The 22,729-nt window shown below is 41.5% G+C and overlaps 1 protein-coding gene across 8 annotated transcripts in view; it reads left to right on the top strand.

The window, feature by feature from the left end:
- Positions 1 to 22,729, top strand: part of TOM1L1 (target of myb1 like 1 membrane trafficking protein) — a 512,416-nt gene that overhangs the window by 151,842 nt on the left and 337,845 nt on the right. For 2 of the 8 annotated variants that reach the window (XM_090122142.1, XM_090122140.1), the window contains exon 1: positions 9,152 to 9,412. The exons of 5 other annotated variants lie outside the window; for them this stretch is intronic. The gene's annotated coding sequence lies outside the window, so the exon portion shown is untranslated. Of the gene's footprint in view, positions 1 to 9,151; positions 9,413 to 9,436; positions 9,669 to 22,729 lie in introns of those variants that run through there. One more of the 8 variants, XM_090122137.1, reaches the window with a different exon arrangement.

Below are 22,729 nucleotides of genomic sequence, written 5' to 3'. Positions count from 1 at the left end.
GATGCTCATAGACAGGTCTTAAGCACAGCAGTCAGTATGAATAATGGATCAGTATTCCTTTAAGTACAGGCAGGTTGCAAAACCATGAGTAAAAGCAAAAAACTAGTTAATGCTATTATGAGAGTTTTCTTTCTTTTCTTTTTCCAGTCTAACCAATGTCTTTGTAACAGCCCAGTAATGATTGCATCCACACTGAGATTATGAAAAATTCTAAGGAATCTGAAAAGCTTTGGGGCAAGAAGTGAATCTGTAATTGATTGGATGCTGGAGTGAGGTCAAAACAAAATTAAACATGCTGTATTAGTGAAGGCAAGGAAATAATCTTTAAAATATTCTTTTCCATTGTGCTAGAGGATGAATGAATTACCTGTGAGCCATCTTTTAGCTGGTGAAAGAATAGAATAACTAAATTAGGCACGGGTACAGACAGCACTTAATCCTACGAGTGTTTTTAATCTTCTGAGCTCTAGTTTGCTGCATGTAAAGGATGAAAAAAGACAACATGGAATTATATTGGATGACAGCAGAGAATATATCTATCATACACGGGTTTTAAAAAAGTGGGAAAAAATTAAGGCTTCTGTGCCTTATTTTGCCTCTTTCCCAGTTCCGGATGGCAGCACGTGACTGCCAGCTTCTGTTAACTTCTCAGAAGTGTGACAGAAACTGTTCAGTATCTTTTAATACACAAAGCAGATGTTAAAATGCATCACAAAATGACACTCAGAAATTGGCTTCATGGATGGAAATGTATTCATGAAGTCCAGGGAGCCGCGGTGGGGAAAGAGAAAAGGGTGGGGAGAGAAGTGAACGTATCCTTGGTACATTAAAGTAACCCCTAATTTTCTTAAATTCTATTCAGTACATTCCACTGAGAATCCGACTGGTGAGAATGCTTTATTTCAGATGTTTCACAAGAATTGCTCAAAAACAAAACAAAACAAAACAAAAAAAAAACAAACAAGAAAACCACCTAAAAATGCTCGAGGAAGCACATTTTAAAATCTTATTTTAGTTGTTGATAAGCATTTAAGGGAAACAGGAATAAGGTAAAAATCATTCATCTATATTCACTTAAAGAGAATTTCTTTGTAGAAATTCATTAAAAACCTTATCCTGTTGAAATTTGCTAATGCCACGATGTCAGTTTTGCAGAACAACCCACAGGTATGATTTGATTTTTGTGGGGATGGGAGAAACTCCTGGCATGCCTTCAGGCAGGAGGAGAAGCTCCTGGGTACGTACTGATAAAATCTCAAAGGAGTGCTGAAATCAATAACATTTCACAGTGAACTGAAGGGAATATATGGTACTTACACATGTAGTAAAGTGACTTCTATGTATCATTAATTATCAGTTCCTGAAATTAGGTGAGGAGAATTTATATCCTTAGATACCTGGCTGGGATGCATTTACCTGCAGTACTTGGGTATGGTTTATCTCCTATCAGCCAGGAAAAAAAATAATCTAAGATTAAATGCTTTTTTTCCCTGTAAACTCCATGAGAAACTGTTAACATCCTACGTTTCTCCTGCGTCCCTGTGTTCTGCAGTGCCCTCCTAAGGTATGACATAAATATTGCTCAGGAACTTCTTTCTAGTCATAATTTATTTATCATGTTTCACTTTGTGTGCGTAGAAATACAAAGAAACACCAAAAGAAAGTGACGTTTCCAAGGTGGTTAACGTTTAGGAAAGGTGTATTTAATGTAGGCAAGAGTTTCTCGTGTTGCTTCACGTGTGATCTTTGCAGCAGAAGTGATCTATGTCCCCTTTTCTTCTGCTCAAAATTACATTTCAAGTCCAACCATGCAAAATCAATGTATTTCAGTCAATCACATTTAAAGCTCTACTTGAAAGCACATGTTCTTCCTATAATATAGTGGGTTATCGCCTTCAGAATTTGATGGAGCCAAGGACAAATCGATGCAGCACTCTGCACTGAATGCCAGCAGAGTAAACAGTTGACGCTCATTTGACATGCAGCAGTCCCAGCTCTTCTGTTGGCCACAGTTCCTGCGATTTGTTTTCATTTATGTAGAACCACTGAAGTCTTTTGCGCTGCCATTAGCACTTTGGAAGCATTAAGAAGGAAAGTGAGATGGATTCAAATCCATATAGGTAAAAAATCAAAGTAATCTTCTTTTGTAGCTGAAAGTGAAATTCTGAGAAGCTCAGAATTCTTCAAAGTCGTTTCTCCAAATTCATTGTAGAAACCATCAAAGCGCTGTTTTTCTGCTTTATCTTAGTCTGAAAAGGAGAAGTTACTTCTCCTGACAAGGCAGTGTTTTATATTCCAACTGCAATCCAACATTTGCTCAAACTGAACTCATTTATTCCTCAGAGTTATATATGGGGGGAAAATAGATTGTCTACAAAATGAACACAGAAACTAGCATCTGTAGGAGAGTAGGATATGGCTAACAAATCTATCATTTAGCACAGAAATATAATTACATATTTCCTTACAGTAGTGATTTTCCTGGGGTCGGCAGGAAAGCCCACTGAATTCTCTGTCCTATTTTGCTTTCTGTGCATGTTGTCAAGCTTGGTAAATTTTTTAGCAGCTGTCAAAGTAAATTTATTACAGAAGAGGCCTCAGTTCTTGTGTAATCCAGAAGGGAAAAGCCCCGCTGACTGGTTTTACTTCATCTTTTGTCTCTACAACACTTTAAAAGCCTCAAGTAGTTAAGATTCAGGCACGGCACTAGTTGAACAAAATTTCCATCTGCTAAATAGGAGCATCCTTGTGAGCAAAGCACACATCTATTTGGAGTCAAAAAATCAGTAGCTCACTCTTTAATAGGTCTTTTCAAAGCATGTGTGTACGGATTAAATTAATGAAATGGACCTGGAAAGCAGAAGTGAACACACTGTAAAATGAACTGTTCTGAAACAATGAATTTTTAGTGGTGCTTGGCTGAGGGAAATGGAAGTTGGGCATGGGTGGAAAGCTGGCAGCAAATGAACAGAGCATCTCGGGTTGTGTGTTACATGGGCTCTATTGCCGTAGCTGAGCACATTGGGACACTGGATGTCAGGCAGAGAAATGTGTGAAGAGCCCTTTAAAATAGGAGAGAAAACAAAAACAAGGAAAGACATCGTTACCAGAGGTATTTAAATGTATGAAATCTCCTGGCACTAAAATGAGCTTCATTCATGGGCCGGTTTGCTCTGAGGCAGAGCTGTGTGTTAGCGCCGCTCCCCCTTCTGCCGCACAAAGCTGCACTCCCTTGCTCCGACACGCAGCCATCTGCTCCGCGTCTGCAAAGCCAGGTCTGAACGGCCCTGCGAGTCTGGGTCACTGGCAAAGCACTTCTGTGTTGTCACTCTGGAGAAATTAAAATTAACCAAGTACCTCAGCACTTAGGAGGAGCAGTCAGAGCAATGATGAACAGCCAGTAAGAGGCAGAAAGGAATGAATGGCTATTTTCCTAACAACCTTCGTTTAGATGAGTACATCTGTGCTCCTGCTTATCAGTCTCCCCTCAAACAAATAAGCCAAGAGTTCAAAGAAATGCATTAAAAATCCACAACCAAGAAACATAAAATCCCACTAATAGAATATTTTGAGCTCGCAGGAATTGTATTTTCTTTTAGCTTTGGGGTTTACGCGTACCATGGGGTTTCCCATACTGAGATCAGTGAGGAGGTGTGTGTACACAACAGCCTCCTTGTCAGTGGAGCCACAGAGTATGGAAATCTGATCACCTCGACTGAAAGCTTGTCTCTTTGTCATTACTCATAGAATACATGGGTTCTTTCTTGACTTTACTCAAAGTTCTGATCAACATTAGCCCTTCAGAACTTGAATCACAAGATGACTTCCCCTTTGAATCCATGTCTACCTGTGAACATCATGAGCTTTGCCGGTTCAGTTTTACAGCAGGTTTAATTTAACTCAAAGAAGGTCAGTACAATCAATCTGCCTCCAACTGATTTCTTTCCTCAGCAGGAGATATAAATGAATGGGGGGAGGGAAGATTAATTCTGCGTGAAAAGTTGCATAATTTACTACCTAGCTCTGCTAATAAGACTATCATTGTTATAATTTTTACGGTATTTACTGCATCAGTTCTTTTTGAACAGTGCATTAATGTGGTTTCAGGTTAGTTTTTAGTAGTCATTGTTATTATGTTATGGGGGAAATCATTATTTGCATTACATATGCATTTCTTCACTCCATGCTGGTGTTTTCCAACTTTGCCTTGTCTCGCATGACTAATATTACCTGCCTGGAAGACTGACCTATATTTGCTAAAAATATTTCCTTAATACGTGTTTCAGAAGAATCTGTTTGCAAAGTATTTTATTGTTTAGGAGATGTATGTACAGAAAATTGTTCCTCCTCACACAGTCCCCTCAAAAATCTGAACTACTTAAAAATGTGTAAGGATCTCAGGAGGGTTACGCTGTGAATATTTTCTTTTATTTTCTAAACGTGGGAATTTGTTACAGATTTCACAAGTGACCTGACTCTGTTGCTCCTGAAGTCAATGGGAGGCAGCAATTGATTTCAGCAGAAGCCAGGCAGAGCAAGGCCACAGCAGGCAATTATGAAAATCATATTTTGCTGGAAGCAGACTTCAGTTGAATATTGGAAAGCACCTAAGTGACCTAGAACCACAAGTCCCATCGATTTTCATTAGGGTAAATTTCTTTTCTGCAATTCTGCAAGCCTCTAGCATAAAGGCTGGAACTGCACTTGACTACTTCAGGCCTAGGCTGCCTCTCAAAGGTATGAAATTAATGAAACTCATCTGAGTAAAACTAAATTTCTCCCTGTTCAGTCTTCAGGTGCAGTGTGCGACCCACCTACAAAGTGGGTTGTACTTGCTTATGTCCTCATTTAGAGATGAACCTCAGTTTGCTGTCCCTCATTCGAGTGCTGTCTAATACGAGTAAGGGTGCCAGGATAAATGGTTTTGCTACATTTACAATACCATAACTTGGAAGAAAAAGATAATGTGGGACATAAAAAATGATTAAAAATAAATCTGTGCACCAGATCTCCTCAACTCTCTGGCTGCATCCTGCCATTTTTTCCCATTTAAAATTCCCAGTGAACTCACTGGGTCTATTTCAGTACTTGAGCAGCTCTACTGCCTGTTGTTACAGATGCACATCCAAACTGAAACCTGAGCTACTAGTTCTGCTTGGCAGGAAGCCCATTTACATGGCCTGAGTGGTTTAGGAGTGATAGAGTATGGGCAATGCATTCACATCCATGCTCAAATCTCTTTGAAAAGGAGGGAGCCTGGGAAGAACCAGATGTGAATAAGAATTGGTGTATTCTGGTACGAGGGCCAGTTTCAGGATTTTGCTCACACAGCTCCTATTGTAAATTTTATCTTCTGCTTCAGTTTTGCAGCATGACTTAAAGCTGCTGTGGTTTTCCTGGTGACCTTGCTACCTCCAGGATCTCTATATTAAATTTGCAGAGCCACTGTTCCAAAGTTTCTCTAAATATTGTAGGTTTGAGCTCTGTTCAGACTCCATTCCCTTACTCACACTTCCTTCTCCTTGTATCATCAGCAAATTTCATACCTCCGCTTCAAGATGTGTATTCCAGTTATTGCAAGTGTGATGTGTTAGGGGTGCAGGGGTGGGTCCTGATCCCCAGGACATCCATCTGTCAGCTCAGTGAATCTCAGCTTCTATGCCGTCCGCCTTTTTTTTTATTTATACCCCAAGACAATTTGTAATGATAGTTGTCTGAGATTTTCCTTTGAAAAGGTTCAGTTCCTCCTTAAATAAGATGTGTATGTGTGTAATACTTGCTTTTGCCTCAGGCAGAGATCTTGTGGACATTAGTTTGTTGCATAACATTCTTGTAAAGTAAATAAAATATAATCCTCACTTTACAGCCAGGAAAATCTGAGAAGCTGAAGCTTTCTAGGGTAACACTGGAAATCTGTGCACATCTACGATTTGAACTCTGCTACTTGAATTCTCATCAGATCACATTGCCTCCTTAATTCTAATAAACCAGAGAGCTATGATTAGCTGTTATCAACCCAGCAGGACTAAATTAAAGACAACTCTGAGTTACTGCAGCTTTCCTGCAGTTTGTACCTTTAATATATTACGGTCATGGAGGGCTGCAGAGATGCATCTGTTTTCACAAAGGTTATGTAGTTAAGAGCTTTATAATATTACTTTATGGTAACAAGATTAATTTATTAACATCTTTTTTAATTAGATCATCCAAATAGACTTTACATAGGCAGCTACAGCACTTATTCTGGGGACTTATTCTAGTAGAATATTCCTTGATTCTGCTTAGAAAACATCACAACTTAGGGACTGGGCAGAGCCCATGAGGGGTTGAATCCTTCTTTTCCCCTTGATTAAATGATGTAAGTTGGGATAACTGAAGTGTCTGATGGCTGTCCTGGAACTGCAGATCCTGGTACCAGATGTTTACACTGTTGCTTCCATCTATGCAAAATACTTTGATATAGCAATGGCAACATTTCTATATCCACATTCACAGAGAATCAATTCAGCACTGAGAGACCAAGATCCGACCTATCAAATGGATCTGCCACGTTCATCATACTGTGCTGGAAGTCAGTCTCCTGATAGGGTCAGTCCTTTCCTGATCGTGTCCCTGAAGAACTGAGGTGACAAAGAAATTGTTTTAGGTAGAACATTATTTCATGCATTTTTAATGGCAAATTTAATTCAATTCCAATTTAGTGCTGGAAGAAAACTGGAAATAGCTCACCTCTGCCTTTTTACTGCAAAAAGATATCTCAGATGTGAGGAAGACTTTGGTAGAGAAAGCTATGGTGCTGATCTTCCTTTATTTTTAGGTTAGTTATTTTAATACCAAGTTGTCAATAATTCTTTAACTTTGTAAATAGCAAATATATAAGGTCCTTATGAAAGGGGAGATCAAAACCACAGCTAAAGCCTTCCCAGCTGATCATACAAAGTTCTTGCCATAATTCCTGCTCAAAGCCACACGGATGTGCATCCAGAAGAAAACTAGCTTTGTTTTTCTTCTGCTGAATTCCCCATCAAATTTTCCTTGAGCCCTGAGGTGACCACATCAACTCCAGCTCTGTGATGCCACCGTATGTTAGAGGACAACTGGTTCCTTCTTGGAGAGCAGAGCAGTTTGGATTGGCAGAGCAATTTCTTCAGCAGCTTTTCCTAGAAAGTAACTTTTTAACAGGCTGTTTTTTTTCAACCATTGGAGATGTACAGGAAACATATTCCAGCTACAGAATTCTATAGGATGATGTAATGAGCTTATAATTTTTTTTTATTATTCTGTGGTATTTTAGGAATCTCTGCATGCTCCGACTGCAGTATCTTCTTTTTCTCCAGCTGCACCGTTTGTACAAACAATTTGTAAACAGGGAAATAGCAAAATTGATCAAATAAATTATTCACAAAGGAATTATTCACTCAGCTCAAGCATTTCTTTTAAACAAAACTGAAACCTGTCAGCTCGTATGTTGTGTTATAAGAACTGAGTGTTTTATTTAAAAGAGGTCTTCATGACAAAGCAGAAAAGAGGAAACCAGTGCATATGACAGAGGTGCAGAGCACGTCGTTTGCAGCTGCTTTGGGTACCAGCTTTTAGAAAGCAGCAGCACACAGAAGCATTGCATTAGCAGGATTCCAGTTGCCATGTCCTTTTGTGCACTTTGAGAGTATGAATTCACATCATTGTCAGAAGCAACTACATGAGATGGAAACGTGCATTTCTTTGAGGCGTGGGCTCCTTCAATAGCGGTTCATTCAAAAAACATTTCTGCAATTGACAGAAACAACCACAACGTTACAGTTCTTTTCCTGCCTGCAGTGCTACAATCCATTCAACAAGAGGACCGTGGTTCATTTAAGTCTCGATCCGACTCTGTTTTCTTCTTCTGCTCCAACAGACTTCAGATCAAATAATTCCTTTCACTTAAAAGCTCTTTACCAAAATGTTTGCCTTTCAGTGTTCTCTCTTCAAAACTCTTTTGAGTACCTTATTGTACATTTTCTTCTTTCACTGCCGTTCCCAGGCTTGTTTGTATGGTGACTTTTCTGAGTCTGACTTGGAATGGGAGCCAAAGCTTCTTACTTTCTCTATAAGCTTCAAGTAGATGGTGATTACTAGCAAAAGGTTTATTTAATTAAGCCTTTAATTAATTCATTTGTGTCTTACCTAACAAGTAGCCAGTTTTTCTTTTTTTTTTTTTAATTGAAGTTTTTAAGGACTGCTGATGAATCAGACTTGGAATTGTGCAAGTGATTGCCTACAAATCAAAACAAGAAGAAAAGCACCCGAGAGCTGCATTCCAGGCTCCCTGGCCTGCAGGCAGACAAACTGCGCTTTCTCCTGCATGGATTTTTGGCCTCCGTGGCTCTCAGTAAGAGCTCAGGATGGGGAAATCCTGATTTACTGCCGTGTTGTTTTGTCTGAGGGTAACTTCAGCGTATTCACACAATAACCTGTTTTGTTCATTACCTTCACCAGACTCTGATGCATTTCCCCCTTTTCCGCCATTCTCTGCACACCACATCTTTACTGGAGCGAGCTGCTGTGCGCGGAGCCGTGCCCTGCAGAACGGGGGCACGAAGTCCTGCTGTGCAGCGCGCGGAGACGATGCGAACATCGCAGGAGGAGGTGAATGCGCTGTGAGAGCAGGGCTGAGGTCTGAGTGTGAGCGCTGACCTGTCAGCTGGTGCAGTTTCGCTCCATTTATTGACACGTTTGTGCGAAATGAAAAAAAAAAACCACACACAAATCTTAGATCAGGACGTTCGGAGCACCTGACGCTGGTGCTGGGGCGGCACGGAGCTGCGATGGCAGCCCGACGGTGGTGTGCAGGGCTGCACTGTGGGCGTGCGCTGCTTCAGACGGGGCCTGTGAGTGGATTGAAGTCCTGCAGTTAGAAAATAAGCTTGTTAACGGGGAAAATATTTGGTCAAATAGTTGATAAGCTTCAGGCGCGGTAGTTCAGTGGTCCTGGCTAGAAGAAGTTGCTCCAAGAAGGAACGCGGGGAGGCTGCCCGGCTCTGCAGCGCTGCTGCCAGAGCTCTGCGGCGCAGCTCCACGCGGAGCGGCCACGCGCGTCTCCACGGGCCGGCCACGTGCAACTCCACGCGGCGGGCACATGCAACTCCACCAGGCGTCCGCGCGCACCCCGCACGTGGCGGGAACGCCGCTCCCCACAGGGCGCGCAGCGGCGGCGCTGAGCTCCGCTGTCCGGCAACGGAACCCGAGGAGATTCCGGTTGGACATCGAGGACGAGGTGGGCACGGCCCCGATCCGCCGGCGCTCACTGTGCGCTCGGGCAGCGCTCTCAGACGTGCGGGGCAGCGGCCCACAACAGCCGCCACGGGCCGCGCCGCCTGGAGGAGAGCCGGAGCTCCGCGGGCGGCCGGGAGCCGCAGCAGCAGCAGCGGAGGTGAGGCGGGGCGCAGGGAGCTCGACGTGCGCGGACGGCGCGGTGCTGGGCGGCTGCTGCCTTCGTCACACCGCGTCTGTGGTCGGGGTGAGGCGCGGAGGACGGTTTGCTCTGCCGTCGGTATCGGTAGGAGGTGCTTTAGGATGGTTTTTAGATAGGAAAAGGGGCGGCGTCTGTGACGGTGGGGAGCTGAGAGCCTCGGCACGCGGCGCGTCCGAGCGAAGCACGAAGTTTGCATCTCGGTTTTGTAACAGCGGTGAGGAAGGCGCGCGGGGAGGTTTGGGTTTGGGTTTGGGTTTGGGTTGTTTGGCGCGGCGCCGTGCAGCGTTGTGAGCGCAGGAACTGCTGCGACAGCGGGCTTAATGAGGAGAAACGTTTATTCACCAAACGCAGCCGTAGCGGTGAGCTTTTTGCCCCCTTTGGCGCGGACAGAGATGCCTTTTCACTGAGCCGTCTCTTTCTTCTTGTTTCATATTTTGTCGTTGGTTTTTTGTGTTTTTTTTTTTTACCCTTCTGCTTCCCCCCGTGCTTGAGGACTTTCAGAATGCGTTTTTTTTGTTAGATTGGCTCTTGGTAGCAGAAGTGGGTGCTCCTTTGGCTCTGCTATGCTGTAACACAAAGCTTTGCTTTCTGTGTGCTTCCTTTGGCCGCAGCTGGGAACGGCCCTCTGTGCTGGTCTGTGAAATAGCATCGTTCCTTGCAGGGAGTTTGGGTGTCTGTAGGCTCTTCCTTGAGAGAGATGCATTAAAGCCTGGTGAAGGTAATTTCTTTTATGGAAAGATGACTTTTCCTGTGTTTCAGAGTCCATCTTTATCATATGCATCAATGCCTGAATGTATTCATTTGAGGTCTGCCTGCCAGGACTTGGGGAAATGGTTTTAAGTTGAGGGAGGGAAGATTGAGGTTGGATGTCAGGGGGAAGTTCTTTACTATCAGAGTGGTGAGGTGCTGGAACAGCTGCCCAGAGAGGCTGTGGGTGCCCCGTCCATCCCTGGAGGTGTTCAAGGCCAGGTTGGATGGGGCCCTGGGCAGCCTGGGCTGCTATTAAATGGGGAGGTTGGTGACCCTGCATGTGGCAGAGGGGTTGGAGATTCAAGATCCTTGAGGTCCCTTCCAACCTGGGCCATTCTGTGATTCTGCCACGCTGAGTTCTTTTGTTCTAAGAAACAGGAGTGAGTGGGATACATTGGGAGTAGTCAAAGAATGTTCGTGGCTTCACTGCAGGGCTTGCAGGCATTATGTGTGTGGGATGAGAGTATTTAATTCATTTTTGGAACAGTGCATTCAAACACACTGCTGGAATGCAACCAAATATATAAATAATTCCTTCGTCTGAGATTCATAGTCCTCATTTTTCTTTTTCTGACTTACTGTAATGCATCATCCCTAATTAGAGGGCACAGGACCGTCTAAGTTGTACATAAAAAATATATAGGAACGTCATTAGCAAAATGTTCAGTCTTTATGCACTTCTCTGTAGGATGTGATCCCTTTTTGATCATGAAAGCATTCCCAGATGCAAGATGTGACTACTGTATCTGAGCCTTGTGCCAATGGATCTTAAATTTTCCGTAGCACGCATCACTGGTAGAGGCCCTGAATCTAGACTTCTTAAGAGCAGCATATTGAGTTTGATGGCTGCTACATTCCTGAAGGGAGACATTTAATGACTTCTGTACCATACCTACTTCACTACGTTAAAATGTTTAATTATATAGAAATATTGCTTTTGGTTGTTCTGATCTTAATGGCTCACATCTGCAGAGGCAGATGATACCTGAGGAAATAAAGCTGGCACACAAAGGAGCCCATTTCCTGCAGCAAGAACAGAGCTTCTGTATCTGATTTGAAAGACTGGGTTAAGTGCTTGCTGCCTCTGTGGTGAGGGGTTGGCATTGCTTACTCTAATGCTCAGCAGAAGACCAGGATTAGAAGGAATGTTATTTACAAAGCTTTTTGGTGGTTTTTTTTTCCTGTTAATAGAAATCCCTCTGTGAAGGGGATGACTGATGTGTCTTGTTATGTTTTATGCATCCTTGGCACAGACTTTTCATTCTTTAATGGAATCTATATTGTTCTTTAAGGTTTTTTCTTTATGGCTCACCCACAGACACGCTGAAGTGCTCAGTTCTGATTGCTGCCACCTCAGGAAGTTGCTTGTGGTCGTGTACTTTACCCATCAGGGTTTTTTAAAGGCTTCAGGTGTCTTTCTGAACCACAGGGCTCTCGTGGTGCCAAGCTAGAGCAGTGCTGAGGAGTCCAGGCTCCTGGTTTTTCACTGTTTGCCCAGCTGACAGGTGGGGACAGTGCCTCAAAAGAATCTTGATTTTCTTTATATTCAAAGTTTCTAATTAGCAAATGAGAAATTCTCAGTCTGATAAGTTTAGAGTCAAAAAGCTGTACTTCCTATTGAGAAATGTCTGCATACACGTGTATATATTCAATACTAAGCTATAGACCTCAAGGGGCAAAAATTGTAGGCAACAAGTAGGTAGCATTATGAGGGAGAAAGTCCAACCCAGGCTGGGCTTTCTGCATCAACCACACATCCCTGGAGAGCAGGCAGCCTCTGCTGTTGAGCTCCAGTGGTTCATATGTATCTATGAACGATTGTTTTGCAATAGTTGTTTAGAGGCAACATTTACAGGGTTTGATTCCTTTAAAAAAAGTTAGTTCTGCATGGAAATGCAGGCTGAGAGAGAGGTTTTCTCTAACAAAGTTTATCAAAGCCATCTGTTATTTTTGCAGTTAAGCAATATGAATCCCTTCTTATATGAGCAAGCAGAGAATGTTCATTTTCTAGAATTCATGCAAAGAAGATGGCTGACCTGGCTGCAAAGTGAACAAACATTTGTCTTCCAACCTTTGTTTTGACCTGAAAAGATTTTACAATTTAGTATGTTCACTGGTTTGCATACTTTCTTTTAAAAGACAGAAAGAATGCTCTGAAATAATCACTGTTTTGGTTCCTTTGTAAAATAATTGTGAGGCTTTTTGCTTTGCAAACTATCCTTGCTTTGAGTAGCTGGAAAGGTAGCATTCGCTGCCTAAGAGGCTCCTACAGCTTTGTTCATTGTCTTGAGTCAGAAAAGGGGCACGTGGCTTTTATTGTATTAGGTTATTTGTAGAGAAATAAGTTATTGGCCCTGTGTGTGGCAGGGAGGTTGGAGATTCATGATCCTTGAGGTCCCTTCCAACCCTGGCAATTCTGTGATTTGTGAGAAATACGTCATGTTAGAAAGAAGACATTGCAGATTTTATGAAATTACTTTGAGTTTTTTTTTCAAATATTTTTTTTTAAAAAAAAGTTACCAAATAACTCTGTCAGAGGTTATCTTTGTGTTCTCATGCAGTTACCAGTCAGAATCTACATCCTAGGTACATGCTGTGAGCCTTGAACGTGTCTGGTGCTTATTGCTCCCAGGCTTAAGAAGCCCAGATTTTCACTGGCTCTGGTAAGGGCTCCAATGGAGCACACAGTGGTCCAGGATTGTCTTCAGTGCCACCCCTTGTAGCAGCTGTGTCCTGTCACAGTTCCTGGCCCGCAGCACGAGTTTGCTGTCAGTTTCCCCAAAGGGCCGTGCTGAGGTCTGTGATGTGGTAGCTCAGGATTGCTCCAAGTTTCACACCAGGCCAGGTTCCAGCTGCCAGGTGGGTGGAATGGTTCCACAGGTGCCTTAGACACTCTTGATGAAGCTGCCGTTAGCAAGCGGGCTGGCTTGCACTCCCTTCCTTTCTGAAAAGTTCAGATGAACTGAGGCGTACTGACCCTGAAGGGACCTGAAACGTGTGCGTGTGTGAAAGGAGTACTCGGAGTGTGATCAGTGAACATAATTCTGTCTTTCAATTTCCTTAAGAATAATATAGGATAAAGGGAACGTGCTTTTGTTCTTTGCCTTTTCTTCCTGTAACAGCAAGTTTTTGACTTCAGGAAGTGAAGCTCAAACTTATTTTATGCATTGCTTTCATCATCTATGTAGCACCAGTCATCTTAAATGTCCTAGATTTACATCTCATGTAAATGCATAAAAATAGGAGACTATATCCAGAGCTCAAGATAGAAATCCCATTTCTTACAAATCAAATGCTATAATTTTTCAGAAGGGTTAGATACAAAGTGGTAGTGGCATTCTTATCTTATTAATTTAACAAGCTGTCCTTTCCCCACCTTCTGTGGTGCCTCATTGACACTGGGATGCGATGGCCTTTGTGCAGCGCTGTGAGTGGGGCCGTGGGCACCCAGCTTCTTCATTCAGCAGTGGCAATGTTGCTGGAGCCACTTAAAGCTTATGGATTGCTACAAGTCAGTAGAGAAATTTTAAACCATTTAACATTTCTTTGCTTAGGGCTTGGTCCGAGCTCCAGACTGGAGAAGGGGGAAGAAAAAAAAAAAGCCTGTTGAAGAATCTGCCCCGATCATCATATGATCCCTTTGATGCCATGTACACATTGTTGTTTTCAGTGGCCTTTGGATCAGGCCCCAAATCTCACAGCAGAGGAGTTGCACTTTGACTGTTCATATTGAAAGGATAATTCCAATTCATTAACATTATTTTATTCAGTCAGAATTGCTGATATGCAGCAGCTGCTTTGCAATCACTCGCAGACACAGGGTGGCTGTAAACCTGATGAGGGCGGGTTTGTGGCTGCAGTGCATTGGCAGGATGATAGAACCCAGTCGAAACCTACAGGTAGATATGACCTGATGTTAATTGTGATGCAGCAGTAATCAGCGATTCCTTATTCTTATTTTCTCATGGGCATGTAATGTGCAGCTAAGAGTTTTTAGGAAACGTTTTGCAAAGATGGCTTAAATCTTATGTAGTGCATATTGAATTGGAGTGAATTGTGGCAAGAACGTGGCTGAAATTTGTGCATGCAGTAGTTTTAGGAAAACAAAGAAGCAAGGAAGGAAATTCAGATTTGGTCAAATACCAACACCCCATCCCAATTGTAAATGATAGCCAGATCTTCAAACAATTGCGTCCATGAAGCCTTCTCATTTACTAGTATTGGTGCCTTAATTTCTGGTACACTTCCCAATGGGCTTTTGAGCTCTGGGGCGCTTTTATTCCTTCTTGTGGGAGCAAAAGCAAGGCTTTATAATGCTCCAAAGCTTCATGCAGGAGTGGGACTATACCTGCAAGTAATGTAGATGTCCTGCCCAGCAGGTAGGTGTGTAGAAGTTGTCAGTGGTTTGAAACTGTTTTTCCTCACAATTTATCTTTTAGCTCTTCCATTTTCTATTCCATATTAATTCATGGGCAAAGTACTAAGTTTCTCTCTTGAATAGTTATATTTATTTTGTCTGTAAAATAAGAAACAATACTGCTCTGCTTATTGAAGTTTTGAATGCACAGAAAACTGTGGTAATTCTGAAGATTCTGGAGTCCTGGTGTGGAATTTGATTCTCTAGAAATGGAAATAAGAGCTTACATGAAGGAAAGGCTTGTTCTTGCTGAGAGAGAAATCAGTTCATGGCTTTGGCCTAATATATCAAGAGGCAAGGTAACAGCATGAGTTGGAGAGGTGGATTATTCACATACAGTGTACCGCAGATGGCAAGGCTTTGGAAAATTTCTTTCTTGCTTTTAAAACTCATGTCTATGTATTTTGGCCTGCTCTAAAGTTAGTAAGTCTATTGACTGACACGGTGGGTTTGTGCCAGGAGAAATCAGGCAGCTTAATTTTCTAGTGTCTGTGGTTAAGAGTTAAATGCATATTTTTCAGCTCCCCGAGAAGTCACTTTGTAATGTGATATTGAGGGAACATAAGATCAGCAGGTATTCCTGCAACTGATTTTGGTAAAGAAATAGAACAGAGAAAGGGAATTGTCCTTCGAGCACATCATAGCGGGTGTAACAGGACAAAAACCACAGGCAGGGTAACATTGCACTGGGTGATAATAGAGCAGATGTTTGGGAACTGAGTCAAGTCCCTCAACCTAACCCACGGGTTATGCTGACATCACACAGATTTTTCACTGCTAATAATATTTGTAGAAACTTCTTTCATCCAGAAGAAAACATTTCCTTATCCACAAGTGTAATTCTGTTCACGTTGCTTGGACAGCTGTCCCGTTACTTTGGTGTGGAGCGTGGAGTTAAACCTCACACTGTGTTTAAGAACTGCTGTCTTCTGAGGACTTCTGCCTCCAGCTGACCCCACCAGTGGGGGTAAAATATGACGTGTTAAAAGTAATGCTATTTAAAAGTGCTCCGTCAGTTTTATTGTAAGTTTTATTTCATTATTGTTTAAACCTTAGTATATAGGTTTATATATATTTTCTGTCCCAGTTTTCACAAAAACATATGGTGTATGTCTGACCATCGATCTGTCCTGAAGTGGCAAAGTAAAACACTTTTATTATAGCAAAAAATATTTAGAAAACTCCTGAGCTCACCCTTTTGTGTACAAAATTGACTTTTGGTGCAAAGCAAGTTTTATTGCTGCTTAAACTAGTATTGATCAAACTATCAAAGATTGTGTTATGGTTTGAGTGGTTGTTCTCAAAGTACCTAGAAGAATGATTTTTTCTATCTAAATTCTGCAATCAATCCAATCAATCTTGATCCTGTTGAATATCCTTTTAAAAAAAGCCCTAACTTTAAATGTAGTTACTTTTCCGACCTTTTGTAAGATAAAAGGATAACTCAATGCAGTGTGTTGCTTTTTTAATTTCCTCTTCTGAAAATAATTAGCTGAAATGTTAGCAGCTTTTCTGCACATCTTCAGGGCAGTTCTGATTTTGAAGCTAAAGCCGCTGCTTAATGCGCACAGTGTTAGGGCCATCCTTGATAGTAGATATGTTTTTTCTTAATTTAGAGGTTTAGTAATATGTTTTTTTATAAAAATTAGGTGTGGACAAACCAAGGTGGTCCACGTCCAACCCTGTTTTTTTTTGTTGTTGTTTTTTTTTCTTCCTGGAAATATGATATGATAGGGGAAAAAAACTCTCACGTGTCCTAGCTTCAGAACATGCCTTCAGGTCACAGAATAAGTAACAATATATTCTCATTCAAGAAATAGTGTTGAAAAAAAGTTTTCTTTATTTGCATTTCTCTTTAATGTTTTAAATAACTCCTCATGGAAGTGAATCCTAGGACTTGAGGCTCCTTTCCCCAAATGCAGGTGCCAGGCAAACAAATCCATTGATTTTTCTGGGGCCTAAATATGTACATTGGTTTTGAGAAGTGCCCTTTGGTCCAGCCTTCCTAAGCCAAGTACTGGAACTTTTTCCCAGACACAGCAATGCCACAAGCAGGCAAATTAAAAAAACCTGTTGCACACAGCTTCTTTAGCCTTCTTTGTGCCACATGGTTTGGTAGGCTGTGTATGATGCCACATGCAGTCTTTGCCCTTCTACACAAATGTGGCAGGAATGTTTTGATGTTACAAGAATAAATACTGGAACAAAAAATGAAAAGTTTGTTGCTTGGATCTGATTCTGTCTGGAAAACCTTGAAGTAGCTTGCATATTTTCTAGTACAGTGGATATGATTAAATCATTGCATGTGAGAAACTAAAGCCCTGTTTTGTTTGCTTTTTTGAGTGAGAAATATCACTGCTTAGATGTATATATGGTTTTAGAAGAGATTTAGAGAGCTTTTAGGCTTGAATCTCTGAGGTAAGCTCCAGCAAGTCTTATTTCCAACAACGACAAAAAAGTGGGTTGGGGAAGAAGGGAGATATTAATTACAGTTAAAAATCTCTAGAGAATGTTCTCCAATGTAGACATACCAAGGTAAGAAAGAAGTGAACTGAAAATGTCAGGATTTACACTGTTTCAAATAGTGAATGCTACCACGCATCTGGGAAAAGTGATGTGACCACATGAGGAGGGCAGCTGCTGGGCGGTGAGCAAGGGGAGCTCCTGCTGCCCTGCAGGCTGCGATGTGGCAGTGCCAGCTGCACTTTGTATTGCTTCAGGAGAACGGGAACCCTTTGTGATGGACCCTTGTGTGCTGGGCTGAGTCCCAGTGCTAAACCCTGACCTCTTCCAGTTATTTTCAGAAATGCTTTCTAGGATAGGTAAAATTTTGTGGTGCGAGGACTGTAGATAATTACTGGATAAATATTGGTGTGAATTACCCAGTGCGATTTTAGTACTTGATTAATGGAGTGAGTAAAGCTACTATGATGCATTAATGTTTGCAGCTGTAGACCTTGAAACAGGAAATGAAATATATATTATCCAAATAAAATTAGCAGGAGAATTCACATAAGAGAACTGTGTAATGCAAAGGGGAGCTCATGTGGCCGGTGTGCGGATTTCCTTTTATCCCACAGAGCAAATGCAGCCGTCCTTTTCTCACGTACAGAGGGATAAGTAGGGAATTACAGCCAGTAGTGCCAGATGGAGATCTGCCCCAGAATTTGAGTTTGAAGAACAAATAATTGAACAAAAAAGCCCATGCTTATTGGTAAGGGGAAACGCCTGTGGTTAATGTACTGGATACTGTTTTCTCCCTTGTGTTAAACTTGAGGCAAAAGTAGTGAGAAAAGAGCCCGTGGTTGTTCACTGTGCATGTCATTATACACAGAGGGTTCGTTCCACTAAATTTACATCCAAATGACCTGAAAATCAAGTCTTTTTTGACTGTCTTTGTGTCTTTTCCCAGATAGATCCACAAACTGCAGATTTAGTAAGGAAAATATGCAAATATTTGTTGAGGGGAACAAATGTGCTCTGTTTATTTTCTGTACTAAATTGAATTTGCTGAAGATTTAACGGAGCAAAGCAGCACCTGCTAGTCTAATATTCCATTAATATCAGTCATGCAGAGTGGGGGCCTGCTTAATGACTAGGTTGCTGTTTGCCTGTGCTCTGTAATTGAGATGCAATAGCTCTACTCTCTGCCTTGCTAGGGAAGCACTATGTTTTGTTAATCACTAGCTCATTATGTTTGGATTGCTATTCAATAATCTATTTGATATAGGGTGTGACTGACAAATGAAAGAACAAGGTTAAGTCTGGTAATGTATTTGTTCCTGACTTTTGGCTTCTGCAAAATCAACACAAAAGCAGATATTAACCTCTGCTCCAAGGAGGAAGAACTATATTTTTGCTTTGCTGCTAAATTGGCCTATAATAATATAAATTCAAGAAAGAGATTGTATTTAAAGCACTCCTGGGGTGCTGGCTTCTGCTCCTATTTCATAGTGTTGAGTTGAAAATTTCCCTTAGATTTCAATTTGTGAGAAGAGATTTTTTTTTTTTTTTCTTTTCAGTGATGTCATGCATTGTTCTGGAGCAGAGAGAATTTTTGTTGTCTTGGTAATGAAAATACAGTTATGTCCCTAATCTTAATTCTAACCTCGAGGTGCTATGGTACAAGGTACATGTGGTAAGGTCTGGACTAACAAAGTACCCATTAGAGAATTAATTAAGATGCAGACTTTTTGGTCAAATGCTATTATAAAGATAGAGAAGAAAACTATGCTAAGTATAGGAAATCAAATAAAATCTATAAGATTTCCCATTTGATCTCCAGTCATTTTTCTTTTTTTTTTTTTCCTTGAACATAAAAAAAAAAACCTTTTATGCTACATGTACACATAGAACACACAGGTTTTAGGAAAACAGTAATTTTTTTCTAGTGTTCTTTGCTGTGATAGTTTGTCCTCAGGTGAACTTGCTCAAATTCTGCTCCATTTGGTTTTTGTTTATGAGTATGTGTTGTAGATGGAAGATAGCACTGGTAGTGAGTGCATGGCAAAGCTGACTTGTTTCTGACACTGCTGTTCCCCTGGCAGGTCAGCGTGCAGGCGTTGTTACACAGTGGCAGACGATGGATCCTGGAAAGGAGGAAGAGCCACCAAACTATTTATTTACAGATAATGGGAATAATTTATTTTCTTTACAGTCTGTTTAAATTTTCAATAAACTTGAGTCCTTTCTCTCAGGTTTGGGTTGCTATGTACTTACAGTCAGCTCTGTCACCGGGAAGGGAATCTCATTTCTATGGAAATTAAAACCAGATCTTCAATCCAGGATTAAAGTAGAAATACATCTTTGTTTCAAAGTCTGCTACAGGAAATTGTCTTTACTTACAGCTGTATTTCCAACCTTTTATGTTAATTACGTTTTTGGGTGATGACACTACGAAAATGAATTGTATATTCAAAGAAGATTCCTCTAATGTATCTGATTTGCTATTGCAATTTACTCTTGGGTAATAAAAATCACCTGAGGCCCAATCCTGTGTAAAGGTCACCAGTAAACTCCAGAGCACTTCCATTCGCAGTGAAATCACTGCATTGCCTGGCTGCTGGTCATGGGCAGCTCTGGGAGTTTCCTGTGGGTACAGTGCATATTTGGTGACTGTGTGCTGTGGAGCTCCGAGTGACGGACATCGTGCAAGCTAAGCATGGCAGATGTGGGCAGCCTTTGCCTGTTAGCAATAGCTTCAGGCTTGGGAGGTTGCATATGTAGTTCTCTAGTGCTTCAAAAGATAAAGATTATATATGTATAAATATATTTAACTCAGAAGAAAAGCAGCTGGGAGAGCAGATAAATAATCTCCCCATTTATTAGTGTGATGCCTTGCTCTGAATGGCTGCATGCTACAGGGTGCTTGACTTCTAGAGAGTGCTCTGGGTGCTTTTTAGGAGGCATTTGTTTCTCCTCTAGAGGATATATTATCAGAAACCCCAAAGAAAACACTAGGGGTGGGTGAGAGAGCACTTATCTCATGATGAGTGCAACCAATTAAATAAATACAGTGCCTTTTTGGAGTGAGGGGAGTGAGGAAAGGTAATTTGTTTCACAAATAAAGTGCAGAAAGAGACAAAACAGGACCATAAGCCATTAAAGGCCTTGTGGCTCTGATGTTCAGAAGTTTCCCAGGTGGGTGCTCCTGTGCTTTCTATTAAGTTGTCCTCTTCTCTGAAGTCAGGTGCTAATCTTAAGATGAATGCTGGTTACAGTTGTTGCTTTGAGTGGGTTTTCACCAAATCTATTCAGAAGAGCAAAGCAGCTCACTCTATTAACAGCTGGTCTCCAGCTAAGCAGCACTTGTAAGTGCATCTCTAAATAACATAAACAGAAAGCATTGTTGCTGAATATGTGTGTTAAACAGCAAGCATCGATGCCTGTGCTGCAAAATTGGTAGAAAATGGCCAAGTGAATTCCTTTTATCATTAATCCTGTGATATACTGTGTGCATCCTGGTGTCCAGCAGAACACCTTGAGCTGTGCTGTATGGAGCCTCAGCTGAGGGTGTGCTGTGGGGCAGAGAGCCAGACGTCACACTCAGAGTCTTCTTTGCAGCAGGAGCGTTGTGTTCACAGGTTGGCCTCACTGTGTTGTTGGCTGATGATCACATGTGAGTCTGGGCACATGGGTATGAATGTGGGCTTGTGTATCCTTCTGCAGGCCAAGTGCCATGGGTTGGCTGTGTGCCCTCCCTGCACAACCCAACAGCTGAGCTGGTGGGTGGGGACCCACCTGCATCCAGATCGCAGCAGGCAGAAGCACTGCGCTTCCTGATGGGTGCTCCTTCCTCTTTGCTGTCCCAGAGATGGCACTGGCAGTAAAATCACAAAGCACAGATAGAAAGAAGGGAGAAGTCTGATTGTTTGCTGCCATGGCTGCTTGTCTGATTTGCTTGGTTGTGAATATGCCTTTGCAAAAAAGCCTGTTTGGAAACTGTGCTTAATGAGCTCAGTGCCTGGTCTGTGGTCTGGGGTTGAGCTGAGGAGGGATTTTTCCCTCTCTGTACTATCAACATGAAGAATCATATGAGGGCTTTGCTCGCTGCTTGCCATTCTTTCTGGTCACTTATTGTTCTCCAGATCTGTACTGATGAGAAGAGAGAATCCTAAAGATAACTAGGGGAGGGAGGTAGGCGGGATAAGAGTTGAAGGAAGAGATGGGACAGCATTGGTCTGTATGATTGTATACAACCATGTGAACAGGTGTATTTTGGGACTTAGATTTGTGAACATAATCACTTCAAGGCCTTTGTTTTCTTGTATTTTGGGTTCTACTAACAAAATTCCACTAACTACACCCTCGGCCTTGTGCTGCAGTGCCACTGCATGAGTAAATGTGCTAAGGTCTAGCTGCTGGTGGTTAAGTAATGCATAGCATTGTTATTTCAGTACAGAACCTTTCTACGCCAATTCCTACCAGTGCTTTATTATTATTACTATTATTATTATTATTCTTTTTTTTCTGAAATCTACTCTAGTTTCTGAGAAAGAGGTGGTCTGGAGGGGATTGTAACAGGAGAATTTTGGGAACTCAGACCCTTCCTTGAAAAAGTTGTAGGTTTTTGTTTGTTTTGTTTTGTTATTTTTCTTTTAGTGCTAGTTAACGCTATTAAATCACTGTATCATTATCCTAACTTTTGTATGTGTTTGTTGTCAAGTCAATAGCACTATAATGATACAGCAGAGATACACTATAGATACAGCAGAGTTGGGTTCTTCCTCGCTTCTTCCTAGAAGCTGCAGCATACTGAGAAGAAATAATGAAAAGACATAAACTAACAGCAGGTGCCTGAAATACTCCTGGTTTTCAAAATGGTGGAAGCATTGAATACTCTGAAAATTGCTGGGAAGAGCGCGCAGGTAGAGGTGTGCTGCTGGAACCTGCTTTGAGAGCAGAGTTTTGAGGTTGTGATTAAAGATACTGGAATTGAATAGGTGTGCAATGCTCCTTCTGTTTAACTTCCTGATGCTATATATTGAGAAATTGGCAGTGATGGTCAGAGAAAAGTTTCTTTTGTGATAGGCTTCAGATAAAGAGCTGCTTTTGCCATTATCAGTTATTTGTAGCTCCTTTCCAAGACTAAATTTTTATCAGGATTTGTTATTGTTGCCATGAATGGAAGAAGTTGTCTGGCTGCAAAAAGCCATTCCTGTCTTTAGAGAGGTGCTGAAGATTGAGTAAATGTATGTAGTAGGACGTGCATATAATGAGTAGGAGTGTTCATAGAGTAGTTTGAAAATAAGTTTTATTTCTCTTCCTGGTGAAATATATTCACAAGTGCCTCCTTGAGCTGATCTGTTTTTAAATGTTGAAGTTTCAATTTACAATAGCTTTCCATTTCAATTGCAATTTGTGTGGCAACCATGGCAGGAGAAAGAAAATTTATGGGGCATAGAGAAAGTTAAAGTAGATTCTGTTTTCAGTTCAATCTTTATTGGCTTTAATATGTGGACTTTTCCCTGTAAAATACGGTGGTTTATTTGAAGTATTTTTGTTGTGACAGGAATCCAAATGATTCCTGATCAGATTTGTACCTGAATATGACTTCTTTTTAGCTTCTTTCACTTTCTGTGATGTTTTTTGTTCATTTGGTGTTTTGG

This window comes from Phasianus colchicus, chromosome 20 (assembly GCF_987193195.1).
Source record: "Phasianus colchicus chromosome 20, bPhaCol1.hap1.1, whole genome shotgun sequence".
Taxonomy (NCBI): Eukaryota; Metazoa; Chordata; class Aves; order Galliformes; family Phasianidae; genus Phasianus; species Phasianus colchicus.
Note: the sequence above shows the minus strand (reverse complement) of the source record. Positions and strands in the feature narration are given on the sequence as shown.